The sequence below is a fragment of the Phyllostomus hastatus genome, unplaced genomic scaffold (genome assembly GCF_019186645.2).
Source record: "Phyllostomus hastatus isolate PE091 unplaced genomic scaffold, TTU_PhHast_1.1 phas_contig_34, whole genome shotgun sequence".
Classification (NCBI taxonomy): Eukaryota; Metazoa; Chordata; class Mammalia; order Chiroptera; family Phyllostomidae; genus Phyllostomus; species Phyllostomus hastatus.
The window spans coordinates 61,306,041-61,325,688 of record NW_025333857.1 but is presented as its reverse complement, the minus strand read 5'-3'; the positions used below and the strand labels follow the sequence as shown (position 1 = coordinate 61,325,688).

The following is a 19,648-nucleotide window of genomic DNA, read 5'->3' as shown; positions in this document are numbered from 1 at the left end:
TCCCTTCCCCAACAGATACCAAGATCTGAAGCTACTCAAGTCCCTTATATTAAATGACATAGTATTTGCGTATAACTTATGTACATCCACTGATCATCTCTAGATTACTTAACACTACCTCATACAATGAAAGAGCTATGACCTCTACCTGAAGCTGGTCATAAGGCTGTCCTGTGAGATGTGCCCTCCCTATTCCCAAAGGAAAGGAATATACTTACCTCCAAGACCAAGAAACTCCAAGATGAACCTGAACAAATGACCTTACTAAGTTTCCCATGTTTACTCCACTTAGCTCATAGCCCCTTTGTCCTATTGCATTTTTCCATGACTTTCCGCTCTTCATTAAACCTAGCGTCAGAAACACTGGGGGAAGCTGCACTTTCCTGCTCCTACAGGGCTGCAGCCTCTAGGGCCACTGCTGCTTACATCTGGGCTAAGCACCCATCAAATCTCAAGATGAACAACATCAAGCTCTTCAGTGGCAGCTTGCACCAGGACCTGTCCCAGCATGTGGCCGATTGGCTGTGCCTGGAGGTAGCCACAAGGGGTCACCAAGAAATTCAACAACTAAGAGACCAGCATGGAGGTTGGTAAAAGCATGAAAAGGGACGATGTCTACATCATCCACAGTGGCTGTGGACAGATCAATGACAAACTGATGGAACTTCTCATCGTGATCAATGCCTGCAAGATTGCATCATCATCCAGTGTGACCGCAGTGAGTGATCCCGGGTTTTCCCTACACCCACCAAGATAAAAAGCACAAGAGTCATGCTCCAATTTCTGTGAAACTTGTGGCCAGTATGCTCTCAATTGCTGGGGCAGACCACATCATCACCATGGAGCTGCATGCCTCTCAGATCCAGAGATTCTTTGGCATCCCCACGGATAATCTGTACGCGGAGCCCATGGTCCTGCAGTGGATTTGGTAGACATCATGGATTGGAAGAACTGCATCATCATTTCCCCCGATGTGGGTGGAGCCATGTCACTTGCGGACAGACTGAAGGTGGAGTTTGCCTTGATTCACAAAGAAAGGAAGATGATAAGTGAAGTGGACCCGATGGTCCTGGTGGGCACCATGAAGTGCGGGCCACTTGGATGACATGGCCCACACATGTGGATGGCATGGCCCACATGTGTGGCACAATCTGCCACACTACAGACAAGCTGCTCTCGGCTGGAGCCACCAAAGTTTATGCAATCCTTACCCATGGCATCTTCTCTGGGCCAGCTATTTCCAGAATAAAGAGTGTGTCCTTTGAGGTTGTTGTTGTCCCAAACACAATTCCACAAGCAGGCAAAATGATTCACTGCTCTAAGATCCAGGTTACTGACATTTCGATGATCTTGGCCAAGGTGGTCCACCGGACCGACAGCGGTGAATCCATGACTTAGCTGTTCAGCCACAACCCGCTGTAAATCCAAGATGGGAGCGTGGAACATGCCTGCTGGCTTCTCACCAGTGTGTTTTTATCTGATTTTTTAGCTTTCAAACTCAGTGATTAGAACACAAAGCATCAGATCTTTGTATCCTCCAAGATTCATTGTTTCCCCTTCTGCTGCTCAAGACCATTTATTTCCAGTGTAGGAGGAGGGTGGCGGTTCATCGATCTGTGAACTGTCATACATCAGTTTTGTCATTTTGACTGCTTCTGATAGGTGACTTTTTCCTTTGTCCTGCCAGGATTTGGGGGCCACAACTTACAAGTATATAATTCCATTGTGGAAGTTTATGATTTATATATTTCAGGGTTACCCAAAGTGTCTTTAGGATAAAGACTTCTTTGTACATATATAATGATAATGCCTGTGGCCATTTGAGTAAAACCCTGTATAGGACAAGGCCTTTGAAGAGAACCGTAGAAAATTTATAATGCTGGGAAATTTTATTTTTATTTTGTTAGCAGCCAGGTTTCAAACAAACCATTCTGGTTATTGTGGAACAACAACATCAACAATTCTCTGGTTTAACCACTTCTTTGGGGGTTTGTTTGCTTGTGAGAATGCCCATGTCACAGAGAGCTTAACTTAAATACATTTGGGTGTTGTTTTTTTTTTGTTAAGTAGTCTTTTCTTACAGAAACCCAGTCAAGAACCTAAGTTAGATAAAGAAAAGATATTTTTCTTCTCCCACAATAGCATGTACTTGCTATTTCAATCTCTTCACAGATACAGAGCCAGGACCTGCCTGGGTAACATTTATTTCTCTGCTTTCTCAGGAGCTAAGGAGTATGTCTGGAAAGCTGATCAAGAAAACAAAACACTGCAAATTATTCCTAGATTTTAACTACAAATGAATCTGAACAAAGTCATGAGCAGTGATATTAACAGTAATCCTTTTCAATAATGTATTTATTTGTTTGAAAATGTTTATTGAACACCTGTGTAACACAGGGGTTGAGCCCAGGTATCTTGACTGCTCATTTGGATAAACTGAAAAAAACGACAAGGAGCACTGGATGGAGCCTTTATTAGTCACATTACAGGGAGCACCGAGGGCAGCAGATTGGTGAAGTAAGACTACATCTTGTTGAGCCCAAGACTTCTTTTAAGGGGTTCCAGACAAAGGGGCCATGTGTCTTGCATGTGAGCCCAAACCACATTACCTCAGTGTGAACGTGCAGAGGGAAAAGGTCAAGAAGCAGTAACATAGCACAAGAAGCTGCTCCCAAAAGGAGATAAGAAGGGAATTACAACCCATTTCCAAAGCAACACACACTCCTTCTGTCCAGGGGCCTTCTGGCCAGCATTCAATTATAGGGTTTGGAAGTGCCATGTCCAGCATGACCCCACCGGGTATGTGCCAGCCTTCTGCCAGCTGCAGTTATAATACATTCCTCGTCCTCCTGGAGCTACGCATGAATGGGGAAGAGAGCCCAGCGGAAATACCCATCAAGGAATACACACTGGCACACCAAGATGACGGCTCTACGGGTGGCCTGTTCGCTGTGGGAGCACTAGCCACAAGGGACTATGGATAAGTTCAAACATGGCTAGTCCTAATTAAAATGTGTTCTAAGTATAAAATACATGAAGTTTTAAAGAACTTATACTCCCACAAAATAGTAAAATAGCTCATTAATAATTTTTTATTGATTACAAGGAGACTTGATACTTTTTGGTGAAATAAAATGTCTTATTAAAATTAATTGCATTACTTCGTACCCATTAGGATGACCACCATAAAACACACACACACACACACACACACACACACACACAATAAGTGTTGGTGAAAATGAGAAGTCAGAACACTTGTGCATTTGTGGGAATGTAAAATGAGGCAGCCATATGGAAAGCAGAATGGTGGTGTCTCAAAATTTAAAAATAGAATTACTATATTGTTGTAGGTGAAAATTAGATTCTTCCACACTATCACAAGGAAAGCATTCCAAAGACCTACACACAGGAGTTTGTGGGGTGGCAAGATGGTTTATTTGTGTGGAAATAGGCGCTGCCCCCTGGGTGTCCAATGTCCCATATCTCTCTGTCCATTGAAAATCTGGGTCAGAAAGAGAGTCACTGTGCAGAGATTCTATGCCGTATCAAAGTCAAGTCCAGTCCGGCGTCTGGCCTGCTTAGCGTGTTTCCAGCTGCAGTCCATTTCAGGCTCCCTCCTGGAGTCTGTGTATGGAGTTGCAGTGCCATGGGCCACAGGGCTGCCATGGGCCACACGGCCACGGAGAGAGGACGCATGAATGCAGGGAGCGAATTCAGGTCACCTGGTCTTCTTTGTTCCCCTGAGATTACATTAGTTTGGGCTTGGGACAGACCAGATGCCTTTTCAAAATGACCAATCAATTTCCCCAGTATCCAAGGGCTTTAGATGGGTTTACAACCCCTAGTTAGATGACAGGCTTTTATGGTCCAGCCCCTCGTGCTGTGCTCCAAGAGCAGGGAGTGGAGGGGGGCATGGTGCCAACAGTCCAGCACCAGAGTGGGGAGGGAGGAATGTCAATCCCCATGGCTGAGAAATGCTGTGATCCTCTGGAGTGTGACACTGCAGCTTCCCGGCTAAGCCAGCAGGCTTATGCTTTCCCGGTATATTAAGCTCAATGTCTAGTTCCCTTTGGCTTCCTTTCTCAATATCTAAATAAACACCAACTGTAACAATATGACCCAGCAATTCCTTTTCTAGGTATATATCCCAAAAGAGTTGAAAACAGGGTCTTGAAGAAATATTTGTACATTCACGTTCATAGCAACACTACTTACAATAGTTACCAGGTGGAAGCAACCCAGTGTCCATGAATGGATCAGCAAACTGTACAGTGGAATATTATTTAGCCTTACAAAGGAATGAAATTATGACACATGCTGCAACATGAATGAACCTCGAGGGCATTATCAAATGAAATTAATTCTGTATGGAAAGATAAATGCTGTATGATTCCACTGATGTGAAGTACTTAGCAGTCAAAGTCATACAGACAGAAGGTAGAACGGTGGTTGCCAGAGGATGGAGGGGGCAGGGAGGAGAGGGGAATGCGGAGTTGTTTAATGGGTGCAGAGTTTCTATTTCATAAGATGAAAACCTTCTGGAGATTGGTTGCACAGCGATGTAAATGTGCTTAACACTAATGAATTGTACACTCAAAAATGGTTAGAATGGTAAATGTTATATATATCTTATCACAATTAAAAATACAAAATAGAGCCCTAGCTGGTGTGGCTCAGTGGATTGAGTGCTAGTCTGTGAACCAAGGGATCTCCAGTTCGATTCCCAGTCAGGGCACGTGCCTGGGTTGTGGGCCAGGTCCCTGGTGGGGGTGCACACAGGAGGCAACCATACATTGATGTTTCTCCCCCTCTCTTTCTCCCTCCCTTTGCCTCTCTAAAAGTAAATAATAAAATCTTTTAAAAAATACAAAATAGAAAAAAATTACTTTCATCTTTTTTTCACTTTTAAGAATGTCAATAGGAAATTTTAATACTGCATATATGGATCACATTATATTTCTATTGGTGCAGCTTTCAAGGAAAATAGTTTTAACCTCTGAGGATTTTTTTGGCAAAAAAGAACAATCATATTAAAGCAGATACAGAAAACTTGTTTGCTCAAATTTTAATACTGTTTTACATGTTGTGTTTGTGAAATAATTTTTATTATGTTTATACCCTAAAATTTCAATTGTTTATTTAAAAGTCACTTGTCAAGCAGTTGTTCATCTTGAGAAGGAAATACAGTTCAAAGGGGTATATGCAATTGTAGAAGTTCTTATTGTACAGGCAGCATGGAAGATGCATTTATTTATTACATTTTACATATTCTAAAAGATATTCAAGTGAAAATAAGCAGCTTCAAACTGGTGGATAAATTTCTAGTGTCTGAGGGATCCGCAAGCATATTTAAAATTTTATATTTTATTTACAGTTGATAATATAGCATGTCAGTTTCAGGTGTATGTAGTGATTAGACATTTATCTACCTTACAAAGTTATCACCTCAGTAAGTCTAGTACCCACCTGGCACCATACCCATTTATTGCAATATTACTGACTATATTTCCTGTGCTGTACTTTATATCCCCATAACTATTTTATAACTGGCAATCTATACCTCTTAATTCTTTTCACCTTTTTCATCCACCCCACCCCTAAGCCCCCCTTCCAATCTGGTGGCCATCAATTTGTCCTTTGTAGCTATGACTTTGTTTCTGCTTTTTTTTAATTTTGGTTTTTAGATTCCACACATACTTGAAATCATATGGTATATGTCCTTCTCTGTATGACTTATTTGACTTAGCATTGTACCTTCTAGGTCTAGCCATGCTGTCACAAATGGTAAGAGTTTGTTCTTTTTTATGGCTGAGTAATATTCCATTGCATATATGTACCACATCTTTATCCATTTGTCTATCAATGGACCCTTAAGTTGTTTCCATGTCTTCACTATTTGAAATGATGCTGCAATAAACATACAGGGAATATATCTTAACAAAGGAACCTGATCCAAACTGAACAAAGAACCCAGTCAAGCTTAAGGTGCCTGTACTGGGGAGGGGTTGAGGTCAGGAGGGATGGAGAGGCTTTGAGACAGAAAATGACTTGGGCAAGATCTCATAAGCAAAAGAGAGCATGGAATGTTCCAAAAAAAAAGACAGTGAGGGTAGAGTATACAGACAGAGGGGTAGAGGGCTCTGAGATGACGCCAAAGGGGCAGAGAGGGACCAGATCAGGAGCCACCTGCAGGCCTTACTACAGACTTTAATTTTTATCTTAAAAGCAATGGGAAGCCAGCAGAGGAATGACAAGGATTTGTGTGTCTTTTGAAAGGACTGCTCCTGCTGCATCTGTATTTATGTGTGTGATTTTTTTTTGCTTTTTAAAGAAACAAAGTTTAATATGTAATTAAGTGTATCATTTTTATACTTTTTTTCATAAGATTGATAATGTCTCACGCTACTGGAAAACAGCAACAGTTCAGAAATCCCCCTAACCTGTGTTTTCCAAAATCCACCAGCCTCTTCTGTTTCTAGAAATGACTTGCCTGAAAGAACCCTTCTTCCCCAGGTAATTTAGCTAAGATTCCCTGCCACCCTCGTTATCACTACTATCACAAATTTGCAGACGACTCCCTCGTTTACCTGCGCCAAGACCAAACACGAATGATCCGAATGATCCGCCAACTTCCCATTCTTTGTCTAATGAGTGATTAAGAATTGTTGGTCCCCCTGAAATGAGCCAGACACAAAGATAAACACTTTTCCTGTTCAGCTGACTGAGGCTTCCTCTGATCGCAAAACCATCTCACCTCTATCTCTCCGCACCTGTAACTTGTCGACTCCTCCCTATGAAAGTCTAAGGTAAGGCCACGCCCCACCAGACACTTGGATCTTCACATCTGGATGCCACTCCCTATTGCAACAGCCTGAACAAAATCATCTCCTTAATTCCCTGCGCATTTGGTCTATGACAGGATCTTCCAAATAAATACATTCATAAACCAGAACTTCTTGGTTTGGAAACTATGATCTTAGTACTTATGTGTGAGGCAGCAAGGATGAAATCAATCCAGCTGAATGCACCATTTAATGAGCATCTTCCATGTGCAAAGCACTTTGAGAGGCACTAGATTGTGGGATGAATAAACCTGCCAGGAATGATATACTATTACCTAGTAAGTTATCATCATCATAGCTTTCATTGAGCATTTACAAAAACCTTTTGAAAAAGATATCCCCAGAAAGGCAGTATTGTCTCTGTTATCTCAGCCTCAGTTTTCTCTTTTGTAAATTGAAAATAATAGTGCCTACCATACAGGGATGGATGTTGGAAGGAGTCAATGAGCTAATGTACAAAGTGTTAGCCTGTGGTTATTATGAACTATATTGGAACCCCAGTGTGGTCCCCTTAAGGAGTGAGAAGTCATTGTTTACAAGAAGAACCACACTCAGTGTCTGCCACGCTCAGTGTCTGTCACGCTCACATTCACTCATGAGCCAAGTGGCCAGAGGCAGATCCTTACACACAGGTCATCATGCTTTTGCTCCTGTGATCCTGCAGCCCTGGTGTATGTAGCACAAGTTGTCATTGCTGCCACCCAATTCCCTGTGACCTTTTAGTGGGCTCCAGTTCGTTTCCAGCTGCCAGGATCTGCATTTCCCAGAAGGAAGGTGGCTCTTCCCAGGTACCAAATGTGCGTGGGAATTAACATCCCCAAGGAGCAGCCCTTAACCAATGACACTAGGTAGTTGATGTATAAATACGTCTTTTCTCTTGACCTTTGGGTGGGATCATTCTGAGGCACATGATGTTTGGGGCGGGGAGACAGGCAGCAGAATGTTCTTTTATTATGGTAAATTATTTCTTACCAAACTTGATTTTAAAAATCATGCTTTCAAAGACTAAAGGACATAAAATGCTCAGGATATAATCTTATGTAAATGAAAAACACAATACTACTCAGAGAAATTGTTAGGTCGGAGTCACTCAAGAAACTGGACTGACGCAGCCAGCTAAGGAGAGCAGGGTTTATTAATGGGGAATAAGAGGGAAAGTGGAGCCAACCGAAGGAGGCTGGGACTCGTGGGGGAAAGTGGAGCTGACAAAGGGAGGCTGGGACTCGCTTGGTTGTTCTTAGATCAGGGTTTTTAAACGCAAACACCTGCTGTTGGGGTAGGAGAGTCTGATTGGCTAGAGCTGGTTGCTGGGTGAAAGCTGCATCCTGTTATGCCGGATAAGCCGACCCCAGACCCAAATCTTCCTGGGTAGGGTCTGCAGGCAGCTTCTCATGGTGCCACTTTCTCACCTGGTGATTTTCATTCCTCCTAGGCCTGCCTAGATCTAACAGAGATGCACCCACCAATAGGTCGATGGACCACACTAAGAATTCAAATTAAAAGAACTCAAGTTATGGACGATACCTCCTTTTTTACCTCTTCAGTATTTGCCAAATGCTCTAGAAAGCCCTAATAACTCATACGTTTACCTGCTCATGTATAAATTTTCTTTTCTTAGATGATATAGTTTTGTTATACGTGTTTCTAAATAATTGGTGATCCAAAAGAGATTCTTGTCTTTGTGTCCCAAAGTTTATAGAGAAACAGCCCAGCAGCACCAAGGGCACTCCATGGGTTTCCCCTAACAAAACATCTGATCCTACGTAATTATTCTAGAATGCTGAGCCTTATGTTTTATGCTGGGCTTTCCCCAGGGATTTAACTCTACTCCTCCACTGTGGTAGCTGGCTGAATAATGTACCTCCCCTTCCTTGGGTCACTTTTCACTCCCCTACCAGTCTGCCCTGCACCTTCCCAATAAAAACTTGCACTCAAATCCTTGCTTCAGGGTCTGCTTCCTAGAGAACCCACACTACCACCAGACTCAACTGATTAAACAAGGATGGAGCCTTGATCCCAAACAGAACCCATGCTTGGCCAGAACTCTAATCTGTCCATGGCTATGAGTATGCAAAGCAACCTGATTCTTTTTCTCCAGAAGCAAAGAAGGAAGGAACTAAAATAAGAAAAAGAAAACAGCAACAGGTGAGCTGGGCCCTGGGGATGGTGGCCTGTGGCATCCTGAGGGGGGCTGGTGGTGGCCCTGTCACCCCGACTGGTGTGCCTTCCTGGGCATGCGCCTGTCTCTGTGCAGTTTTATAACAACTTCCACCACCTCAGTCAATCTAAGCCTGATGGTCCTCATGTAGGCTTCCGAATCAGACAGACTCAAGTTCAGATCAGCTCCATGTGGTCTTCAGCAAATGGCTTAGCACCTCTGAGACTTGATTTCCTCATCTCTAGATGGCATGACACCAGCCATCTCACAGGTATTTGTGCCAAGCAACCTGGCACATAGTTTATTGTCAATCAACACAGCCCCGTCCCTTACCTGAGATCACCTACGAGTACTGGCATCTACAAATAGTTCTCGTCTTTTGGTCACCATGACGACCCTAGGCAAGCTCACAGATCTTCTCTAATGAGACCGAGATATTTTCACTTTTCCCTGCTGTGCTTGTCTGTGTCTTGGCTGGATTAAAACTCCCACGGGAGTCACATTTCAGGGTGTGTAGTCTGACTGTTTACAACCCACAGCATCTACTGTGATGCAGTGAAAATGATCAAATAGGAAGAGTAAAAAAATGGGTCAGTTCTGTCTTCCCTGAGCCCAAAGCTGCATTTATATTTTTGGTGGTTTAGGGGACATTTAGAGGGTTGGGAATGAGAATGATTATTGGTTGGCTTTGGCAGGACGAATAACCTTTGGTCAGTTGGTGTAATTTCAAGCAAGCTGACCACCACGCAAGCTGCCTGCCTTGCGGCCTACCACGCCACCTTCTCTTAGTGTTTGTAACTCACTTTGACTCCTCTTGAGTACCTGGTCGGGCCAGGTCCTGAGCTAAGAACAAGGGTTTCAGATACAGTTCTGGCCCAGGACCTGCTCTGAAAAGCTCACCATCATCACCGTCAGTTTCCTTCTTTGTAAAATGCAGGCATTGGACTGAGAGATTTCAAAAGTCCCTTCTCAATTTGAAATTCTATAATTATTATAAATGTGAGGTCAATTCTAAGAGGAAGCCCTGTGGAGAGAGGCTTTACTTAAAGATAAAGGATGGGAGATGATAAAAAATATCATGGATTTTTTGTAAAGAATTCAATGTATTTTCAAAACACTAACCCAGCATTTCTTTCTATATGGTTAAAAGAACTAGCATGCAGCTGGGGACCCTGCCATGTGAAGAAGCTGTGTTCACCACAGAGATGCAGAATGTCTGACCTGGACATCTACAGTCAGCTATGCTTTAATGCTTGTTTTGAAAATGCGACGTGTTCCTGTGCCACTGATATACTGGAGAACAATTTGAGCATAATGCAAATTTTTATTTCATCTGCAAGAAACACTAAGTGAAAGCAGAAAGCTGCACCCACCTGAACTGACTGAATAATGTTAAATAAAAAACAAGTCTGGACAGAGGCAAGTGAGACTTTACTGGAAAGGTTTATTTCAAGGAGGGGACGCGGAGGACAGGGCAGGAAAACTGCTACAGGGAGAATGCTCACACCATGAGACCTGCAAGCCTCTCAAGGGTTAGGCACACGGACTTTACTTTCATGGAGAGGACTAAGGAACCAAGGCCAGAAAGAACCTGATGTCAAAAGAAGGATGACAGATTGGGCATGGTAAGAGTGGCTCAGAGAATGTCAGCCAGCTGTCAGGGGGTCCCTAAGGGTAGGCTCTACGCAGGCTCAGGTTGAGGCTGGGCCAAAGCTCAATGGCCTGGGGGAAAGGAAAGAATCTTAAAGCAAGGTTTCCTTGACAAGAATTTTGATCCCATTGATCAGCGGGACCAAACAATTCAGCTACTCATTTGTGATGCAAAGAATGGGAATCGGAAGGGCCTGTGCCTGGCCTCCTCATAGTGGACAAGCGGGTCATCACAAGTCTTATCTCAGTCACATGGGGAGTAAACTGTTTCTGGAACAAAGAGGGAATACTGGTGTTCAGGATCACAGGACTCCAGTTAAAGTCATCGCCGTCAGTAGGAATATGCAAAACGCGCACATGCGTACACTTCAGACGTCACCAGCCCCCCAGTTCTCCTGGAGTTATGAGCCACATGTACCCCACCTGGTGCGACACCTGTCTCTCTGACTTCAGATAACCCTCCTCCCAGCCTTTCACCACAACTCAGAATCTATAACTCCCCCCCACCCCCAGCCCCCACTTCCACAAGCAAACGACATGTTTTTCTCAAGGTAAGGTGCTGTATTTATTGTGGTATTTATGAATTTCTTAACCATGTAAGACAGTGCTACTATTTTTATCAGATTCCTATCGATTTTTTTTAAAACTGTGTCACTGACAAAGTGTTTGAGGATCGTGCCCTAAGCCCATTTCCCCACAAGCCCTGTGGTTTGTAATCTCACAGTTTCCCAAGGCACAGTGATTTTCAGGAGCACATATGTCGTGTTACAGCAGAACTGAGTGTACTGGCAACGGGGCACACGTCCAGGGACACGGGTCCCGCTGCATTCTCTGCGGCAGGTTTTCTGAGGTGTCGCTCTCCACGGGGCCGTGAGGGTTTTGTGTCCCGCGCAGGGGTGCCCAGCGGAGGTGAGGAGCGGGGCTGAGATCCAGCACTGCTCTGCTTGCCAAGCCTATGGTGCTGTCTTCCCAGCGGCAGCTCCTATTCTTAACTGGCACACCAAGGAGGAGAAAGGAGTTTTAATTGCACTTGGAATTGGAGTGAGTTCATCGAAGGAACTGCAATGGATCTTAAACACCAAAATGAGGCTGTACTAACGATCTAAAGCAGTGCTCCCAAACCTCAGAAAGGTAGATGATATTTATTGAAACCTCGTCATGGCCCAAGGCCATTGGCCAGGAGCTCTGAGAGCCCCAGCTCCTGCCTAGGCTGCTCTAAGAGCTCAGGGCATCCATATGTCCCTGCACATTCAGAGTCCAGGGTGCCACCGATAGCTTGACATGCAGCAAAGGTACAATTAAAGAATGTCACCAAAATAATATCATGGGGTCACTACTCACGGGGGAAGTTGCGGGTGGGAGGGAGATATGTGCCCACTGAAGCACCCACTGGAAGAAATAAAACTCTTCCATAGTGAGGTGACCTTGCATCCCAATGTGCCCGAGACAGTCCTGGTTAAGGTGTCATCTTTTTTTCCCAGAAGGGTCCTGCTTGCCCTACATGTGTTCAAAAAAGCTAAGACTACTTTACACATGTTTGGTGACATAGCCTGTGGTATCATAAGAAATATATATTTGACCTTTGTTCCTGGTTTCTAGCATGGAGATCTTAAAACCCTTGAAATTTCTGAAGTGATGGGGGCATCTTTTGTTATTCAAGATGAGCGCTTTTCAATCATGCCTAAGTTTATACTAGTAAGGTGACTCTTGGTGGGTCCCTCAGTAGCTGCAGGATGAGGACGGGTCCCCAGAGGAACCAACCACGTGATTGCAGGGTTGGAATATTCAGCCTCACCCCACCTCTGGGGAGGGGGGAGGGCCTGGAGATCAAGTTCATTCACCAGTGGCCAATGATGTACTCAGTCATGACTGTATGAGGAAATCAACATGAAAACCTCCAAACATGGGACTTTGGGGAGCTTCTGGATTGACGAAGGCATCTGTGTGCAAGGAAAGTGGCTGCCTCCATCTCCATGGGGACACAGGCTCCCGCACCCTGAACCCTTCAGAACCTTATTTAAGTACGTCTTCATCTGGGAGCTTATTTGTATCCTTTATAATAAATAAGAATTGCCAGTGTGGCATTTTCTTCAGGTCTATACGTCCTTCTAGCAAATTAGGATCTCGGGATAGGTAGCCAAGTCAGACAGAAGTAAGTTGGGGTAGCCTGGAGACCCAGGAACAAGTCCTGGGTTAGGGAACAAGTCCTGGGTCTAGACTAGAATCTAAAGTGAGGGCAATCTTGTGGGACTGAGCCCTGGAACCTGTGGAGTGTAGCTTTGGGTAGTTAGTGTCAGAATAAGATGGAAATGATGGATGTCAGCTTGGTGTGAGAGAATCGGATACAGTTCTTTCAAGTTCTAGTTATGGCCCCCTCTAGAAGACCTAAACACCCAGGCAGATGGTTTGGGACAGATCTGAGCAGCAGATGCCAGCCTGAGTGTGGCCCTTTCCCCTTCACAATGCAGGTGGTGATCCTGGGCCACAAGCCCCCCCTCCCACTTCCTTCCCTGAGAGGCATCAGGGTCACCATGTGGCATATACCTCCTTGGGCCCCATTCACAGTGTGTTCTATGTGGAGGCGCTGACTCCCTTGTCCTTAATTCCTAGAAAGTGAAAACTCAAGTTCACATTTGTGGCACACCTCACTGTGTCATCTCTTAATGATTTTCTTTTCCCCGCTTAGGTAGTAGATGAGTTTAGCAAAACAGGTGGTTCAACAGATGTCCAACTGTGCAACAAAATGCCAGTGCTCTTCCTGCAGACACCCCCATTGGAGCCTGAAGGAGGGGACAGGGGGACCTCCCTGCCTGAACACCATGCTGCCCACAAGACCAGCCACCTCCACCTCCTTCAGTCACCTTTTAAAAATCTCTTAAAAATTTTTTTAGAGAGAGAGAAGCGTTGATTTGTCATTTCACCCATCTATGTATTCACTGTTTGACTCCTGAACCCTCATGCCCAGTGAACCCACGACCTAGTGTACACAGACACTGCTGTCACCAACTGAGCTGCACGGCCAGGCCTCAGTCCCCTTCTTATAGCTCTTGGGGATAGTATGGATCAACTTCATCTTTTCTCAAGACGTGTGGGGACATGCCTGCACTATCAGAGCAAGTGACTCGATTAATACATGTGCCACAGGGTCCTGCTTCTTAGAAGGAGGAGGGCCAACTCTGAGGTGGACCAGTCCTCTGTTCATAAGCACATGTGAGACCCCCCCATCCCACCCCATCAAAGAGGCCTCCTAGAAACCATTAGGTGGGACTTCACCGGGCTCTGGGGTCTTATATTAGATACCGATTTACCCATTCATTCATATACATATTTGTGTATTCATTCAACAAATATTTATTGGGCACTTGCCTTATGTTAGATGCTGCTGTTCAGCCTAATCTCATAAAAGGAAGGGAGAAGCTATCTTTTTCACCTAGTCCAAGGCCACCACCTACTTCAAGCTTTGCTCGGTCCCTTCTTTCGCCCCCACCTGGAGTAGACCACTTCCTTCACTGAGCCATGGTGGTGGACCAAGTCCACGCCCTTATTGGAGACTGGAGACTGTTCACTTGCTTCTCTTAGGAATGATTTGGGCTACATGTGACAGAAAACCCATCCAGCAGTGGCTTAAACAAAACAGACACTTATTATCTCGCTTGACAAGAAGAGGAGGTTCTCGAGGATCCAGGGTGAGTCAGAGGCCCAAAGAGATCACTCAAGAGTTCAGTCTCTTCCTACTTTTTGGTTCCTGCTTCCTTGTTAGTTTTGGTCATTTTCACATGTGTCAATTCAACGTCACAAGATGGCCATAGCAGTTAGCCACGAATCCTCACACCAGTCTCCCAAAGAAGAAAGATGGGGCGTGAACCAACAGCTTTCTTGTTCTGAGGCTGGCTTTTTTCTAGGGATCGAGGGCCCCGAGCAGACCTGCCCTTAGGTCTCCTTGACCAGAACTGCAGCCAGAAACTCTCGCAGAGAGGGAAGGTATTACCAGGGCTGCCTCAGACCTAGGGTGACTCATCCTGGGGTGGAGGGAGGAATCTCTGCCTTTACACATCCCAGAGGAAGAAGGGAGGAGGGTGGAGAAAGGCTGTTGGACTCTGAAGCCAACCAACCTTGACCTGCCAGTCAGTTCCTCAATGAATCTGCATCTCCAGTGTCCGAGGTCCTCTTGCGGACATCTCTTCCCTCTCCCAGGAGTGCCATACTTCCCCTAAGGAGCTGAACAGCACTCAATAAATGTTTCATGAATAAATGACAACCAAAACAAAAAAGATTTGTATTATGGAGGGTTTGGGGAGGGGAGAGAGTTTGGAAGAAGTGTGTTTCGTAGACTTGATGAACAAATAGAGACCAAAAACTGTTTGATCAAGAGCTGTTTGCCAGGAGCCCATGACATTACCATCAGGGGTTCCATGAACCCCTGAAACATTTTGTATAAATGTATATGAATATTTGGGGTAAGATGTGTTCTTCATTTACATAGAATCTTGAAAGGTTCTGAAAATCCCAAAAGACTTGGAAACCCCATACCAAATGGCCTGGGACAACACTCTCCAATTACCCCTGAGAGCCAAAATCCTGCAGTAAATTGTAACCTCACTGGGCGAAGCACCCAGGGCACCTGATTGCCAGGACTTCACCTCACATGGGTGCAGATGCCATGTGGTCTGTTTTTAAGAGGCCAGTCCAAAGGGTGTTATTATTCTGTCTCCCAGCACAGCCTGGAAAGAGTCTCTCATAGTGACTCAGCCTCATCCTCCCCTGAACAATAGTCTGTGGCTCCATCACTCAGTGTTGCCGACATGCTGGCCTGATTGACAGGTTATGTGGGTATACAGAATGCTGAGGGCAGGGGCAGAGGGAGGAGCTGGTGGAGGTAGAGTGGATACCTAACTATCCATGGTCACCCCACCCTGGGAGAGGGAAAGGAGGTTTACTTATAGATGCTGGAGCCCAGTAAGCGACCTGTTAAATTCCAAGCAGCATAGCTTAGAGCTTGTACATAGGGGAACTGAGAGAAGCCCTTGCTCTCTCTCAGTGGGCAGTCCTTCCTTCCTACGAGGGTGGGGAGGGTCTGCCTTGGGAGGCTCAGTGAGCTGGATGGAAGATAGGACCCCACTCTCATAATTCAGAGGGTGCAAGACCAGAACCAGGGCAGTGTTCGTTGTTGAGTCCCCCTGGTTTATACCCTGGCTAAGCTCTGGACTTGCTGTATGATTTTGGGAAACCCATGTGGCCTCTCTGGTTCCTGGTTGGTCTCCTTAAATGGAAAGTTATAGGGTTGCACAACATCAGTGGTTTTTACTGTTGCTCCCAACAGCCTCTGACCACACAAAGTAACTCTGGGCAGTCCGCAGAGGCAAAGAGTCCCAGTGAGGGACCTCGGAGGCCGGGGGGAGAGGCTCCCAGGAGGAGGAGGAGGACCCTGGCCTCTGGATGTCTCATACCTATGATTCTCCAACATGGCTGCCCTTTAGAATCAGAGAGATTTGTGAGTATCAGGATTGCGTACCCTAGGCCTACTGACTCCAAATCTTGCAGGGCATGGGCACAGGAACCGGGACTTGCAGAAGTTTCTCCTGGAAATTCTGGAGCAGCAGGTGTTGGAGATCCAAGATCTGAGCCGACCCAGTGTGTTGCTCACCGCTCTTTTCCTTGCAGCCCCACTGCCCACATCGCACATGTTAATTCCCGTCTCCACTTCAAAGGGAGAGAAAAGCCTTCTGAAGCCAGGAATCTCTGGGAGCAATGGGGTCCAGACCTCAGCAAGTCCTCAAGGGCGGCGGATCGGTTGCTTCCAGCTGCTTCAAAAACATTCAGCTCACACACATCTGTTACCCTGCATCTCCCGTGTCCTCAGAGAGGCATCGTTTCCAGAGCCACAAGTCTAACAAGATCCTGAGTGGAAATATCATTGTCATTTAGCTGGTGACCAACACAATACCAAGAACTGTGCACTGATTATCACTGGAGGAAAACACTGAACGGGTTTTTGAATAACCGTGGAATGGCTCACACAGTGAGCAGGAATCCATCCTCAGACTTGGCTAGTGCCTCTCAGACTTGCCTTTGGCACTCCTGGTTTCTGAAATTTGCATTCCCCGATGGAGGATGTGCTCGCGGAGAGCTGGCAGCTGAGATCAGGGGTGCGGGAGGGAAGGGCTCAGAAGTGGCTGGGTAGTGGTTGCCTAGAAAAAAAAAAGGATGTTGGCTGGAATTGTTTAGTTACAGTGACAGAGTCTTAAGTGGTTATTTAAGAAAAGAGAACATTTTCTAGTGAGATGGAAGAGCCAAGAGTTATGCCTGATTCAATGTCATAAGGATTCTTTCTCCAGCCTCTGGTTCTGCTTTCCTCTCTGGGGGCTTCCGTCTTGGCCAGGCCCGCCCAGCACAGGAAGTCCCAGGAACCAGGGCTGCCACTTCCCTGGCTGACCAAAGCTGAGTCAGGAGGCAGAGAGAAGGAGCTCCCCTCTTGTGCCTCTTGAATCTGACTCCAAGATTTCAGCAAAAGCTGCTCGTCTTTCCAGGAAAGGATTAGGCATGCAAAGAGGGCCTACACTAGCTTGTTCCAGAACCCTCAGAGAAGACAGAAGAGTTGTCTGCACTAGTAGAAACCAAGTTTCCTTCTTGGCTTAGTTCATTTTCCCACCTAACTGAAGTCTTGCTTCTACTCTATGCCTTAACATTGCCATATCCAATTCTGACCCAGTCCCTTCCTAGCCCGGAACTCTTCAGTGGCAACCCGTGGTCCCCAGGATGACATTTCAGCTCCTTATCCTGAAATCCTTATGATCTGGCCCTTACTTGCTTGTCCAGCTTTGTTGCTGTTAAATCTCTCTCCTTGAATGAGCCTCCCCTTATCATCACATTATACCATGTGCTTTAGACACTCTGAATTATTTGGAATTTCTGAAAATATCAAGCCTCTTCAATAACTTGGGATCTTTGTCTGTACTCTGGCCTCTTCCTAGAATGCCCTCCTTGCTCTACTAGAAAGTAGGCTTTAATGTCACCACCTCCAAGAAGCCTTCCCTCATCCCCCAATTCCTTTCCCAGGTGGGTTAGGATGCCCTTGCTCTGCCCTCATTGGCTCTCAGTACTTCCCTTGGCCATAGCAACTTTTACACTATGTTTCTGGCACTTTTTGTTTTTTCAATGTCTGTTTTCCAGTAAACTATGTGATCTCTTAGAGGGCATAGATTTGGGCTTTTTTTTCCCCATGTCTAATGCCAGTTCCTGGCACAGAGCCTGGCAAGCTGTTGGTATGCAGAAAGTGTTTGTTGGATGGGTAAATGGTTGTTCATTACTTTTTAGATTATTTTGAAAAGCAGAATAATAAACCTCAAATGTCAAACAACATATGGGGAGAAAATACCCAGCAGTTGTGTATATACATGTGTATATAAGTATGTGATTAAGAGTTAATATATCTACATTACAAACATCTTTCATAAACCAATAATGAAAATCTTAACCTCCAAAAAACATTAGGCTAAAAACATGAACAAAAAAAGAATAAACACAATTAGCCAATAAATATATGAAACATTGTCAAGCAAAGCCTTCCAAATTAAACAATATACCATCATTCCATGTGTCATATCAGTAAACAAAAAAAATGGCAATATTTGGTTTTAAAGAAGTTGTGAGGATAAGGGCACTCCATCCACTGCTGGTGGGAATATTCCTGAGCTCATTTTTACAATGTGTTCTACAAGCCCTTTAAATGTGTAGGCTCTGCTAACCAACCCTTCCACCTCTAGAATTCGTATTCCAGGGAGTTAATGAGTAACACACACACATCTCCACTTACAGCTCCCATTAATTCCTCATTATTTCCCGATTTTTCGCTCTGCCTCAAAGAGTAGACTGACCTCACAGTCATAGGAGCTGATGGCATGTTACCACTAACATAGGGACAAGAGCAGAAAGTCCTCTAGTTTGGTGGCAGTTTGATTGTTGGCTACCAGCCTGTGGGGGCCCTTCTAGGGTTGCTGTGATAAGGTCGGTCATAATTGGTATAGGGTCAGCACGTTTATCATCTGCTGTGCCAACTGGAAAATGCCCAGCAATTACTAGAAAGACCAGCTTGGGAAGGGAATTCTGGCTTGGCAGCTGGAAAGGAAAAGTATTTATTGAACACCTTCCGTGTGCCAAGAAGTTACTGATACGACCTCGTTTTATCTCTTATTGGGCAGCCGTGATTATAACTGATGGAAAAACTAAGATATAGTGTCATGAAGAAAACTAGGATGTGAACCAGGCACACCTCACTCCAAAGCCCAAGGAAATTTTCAGTGGAGAGCAGCAGACTGTGCTTTGAGAACGTAGCACTTGGACATGCCAGTGGTGCTCAAGCAAAGGAGACTGATTGAGCATAGCTATTCCGGTTGCTCTTCATTAAATTGCATTGAGTGAAGCAATTATACAACGCCCACGTTCAGTAGCCTCAAATCTTTTCCTAGGTACATAATAATAACCTATCATTCAAACGGGAGGAAAAGAATCTAATCCTGAGCAGGACAGAGTGAAACAGGCTGCTGCATGGATTCTCACTCAGTGCAATTTCCTGTAAGCGAATTCTCAATCAGAGTACCTGCATGCACATGTTGTGATAATTGATTGGGGACAGACTGCCCTGTGCTGGCAGCTTGGAAGTTCTTCTGAAATGATTCCTTTTTGCACATTCTGTAAAATAAACAAAAGTTCTACTGCATTTGAATTCATGTCAGAGGAAAAATATAATTATTTGGCTGATGCCTCCATGCCTCCCCCAGAGCCACACGCACTGGATTTTTGTGCCTTAGAGGAGCCCTGTGACCTGTGTAGAGAACCTGGACTGGGACCTCTGACTGGGGTCAAGCAGTAAAGAGGAGGGACCCCCCCCCCAAATACCTGACTAGTTAGAAATGGCTCACTGGGTCTTTTGTTTATTGTTGTTGTTTGGGGGGACTTGGTTCAATTTTCAGTAACACTTTAAAAAATATTTGGGTTG

At 45.0% G+C, this 19,648-nt stretch overlaps 1 pseudogene; it reads left to right on the top strand.

Moving 5' to 3' along the window:
* The first annotated feature begins 456 nt into the window (after positions 1–456).
* Positions 457–1,422, top strand: LOC123820102 (annotated as a pseudogene).
* The last annotated feature ends 18,226 nt before the right edge of the window (positions 1,423–19,648 follow it).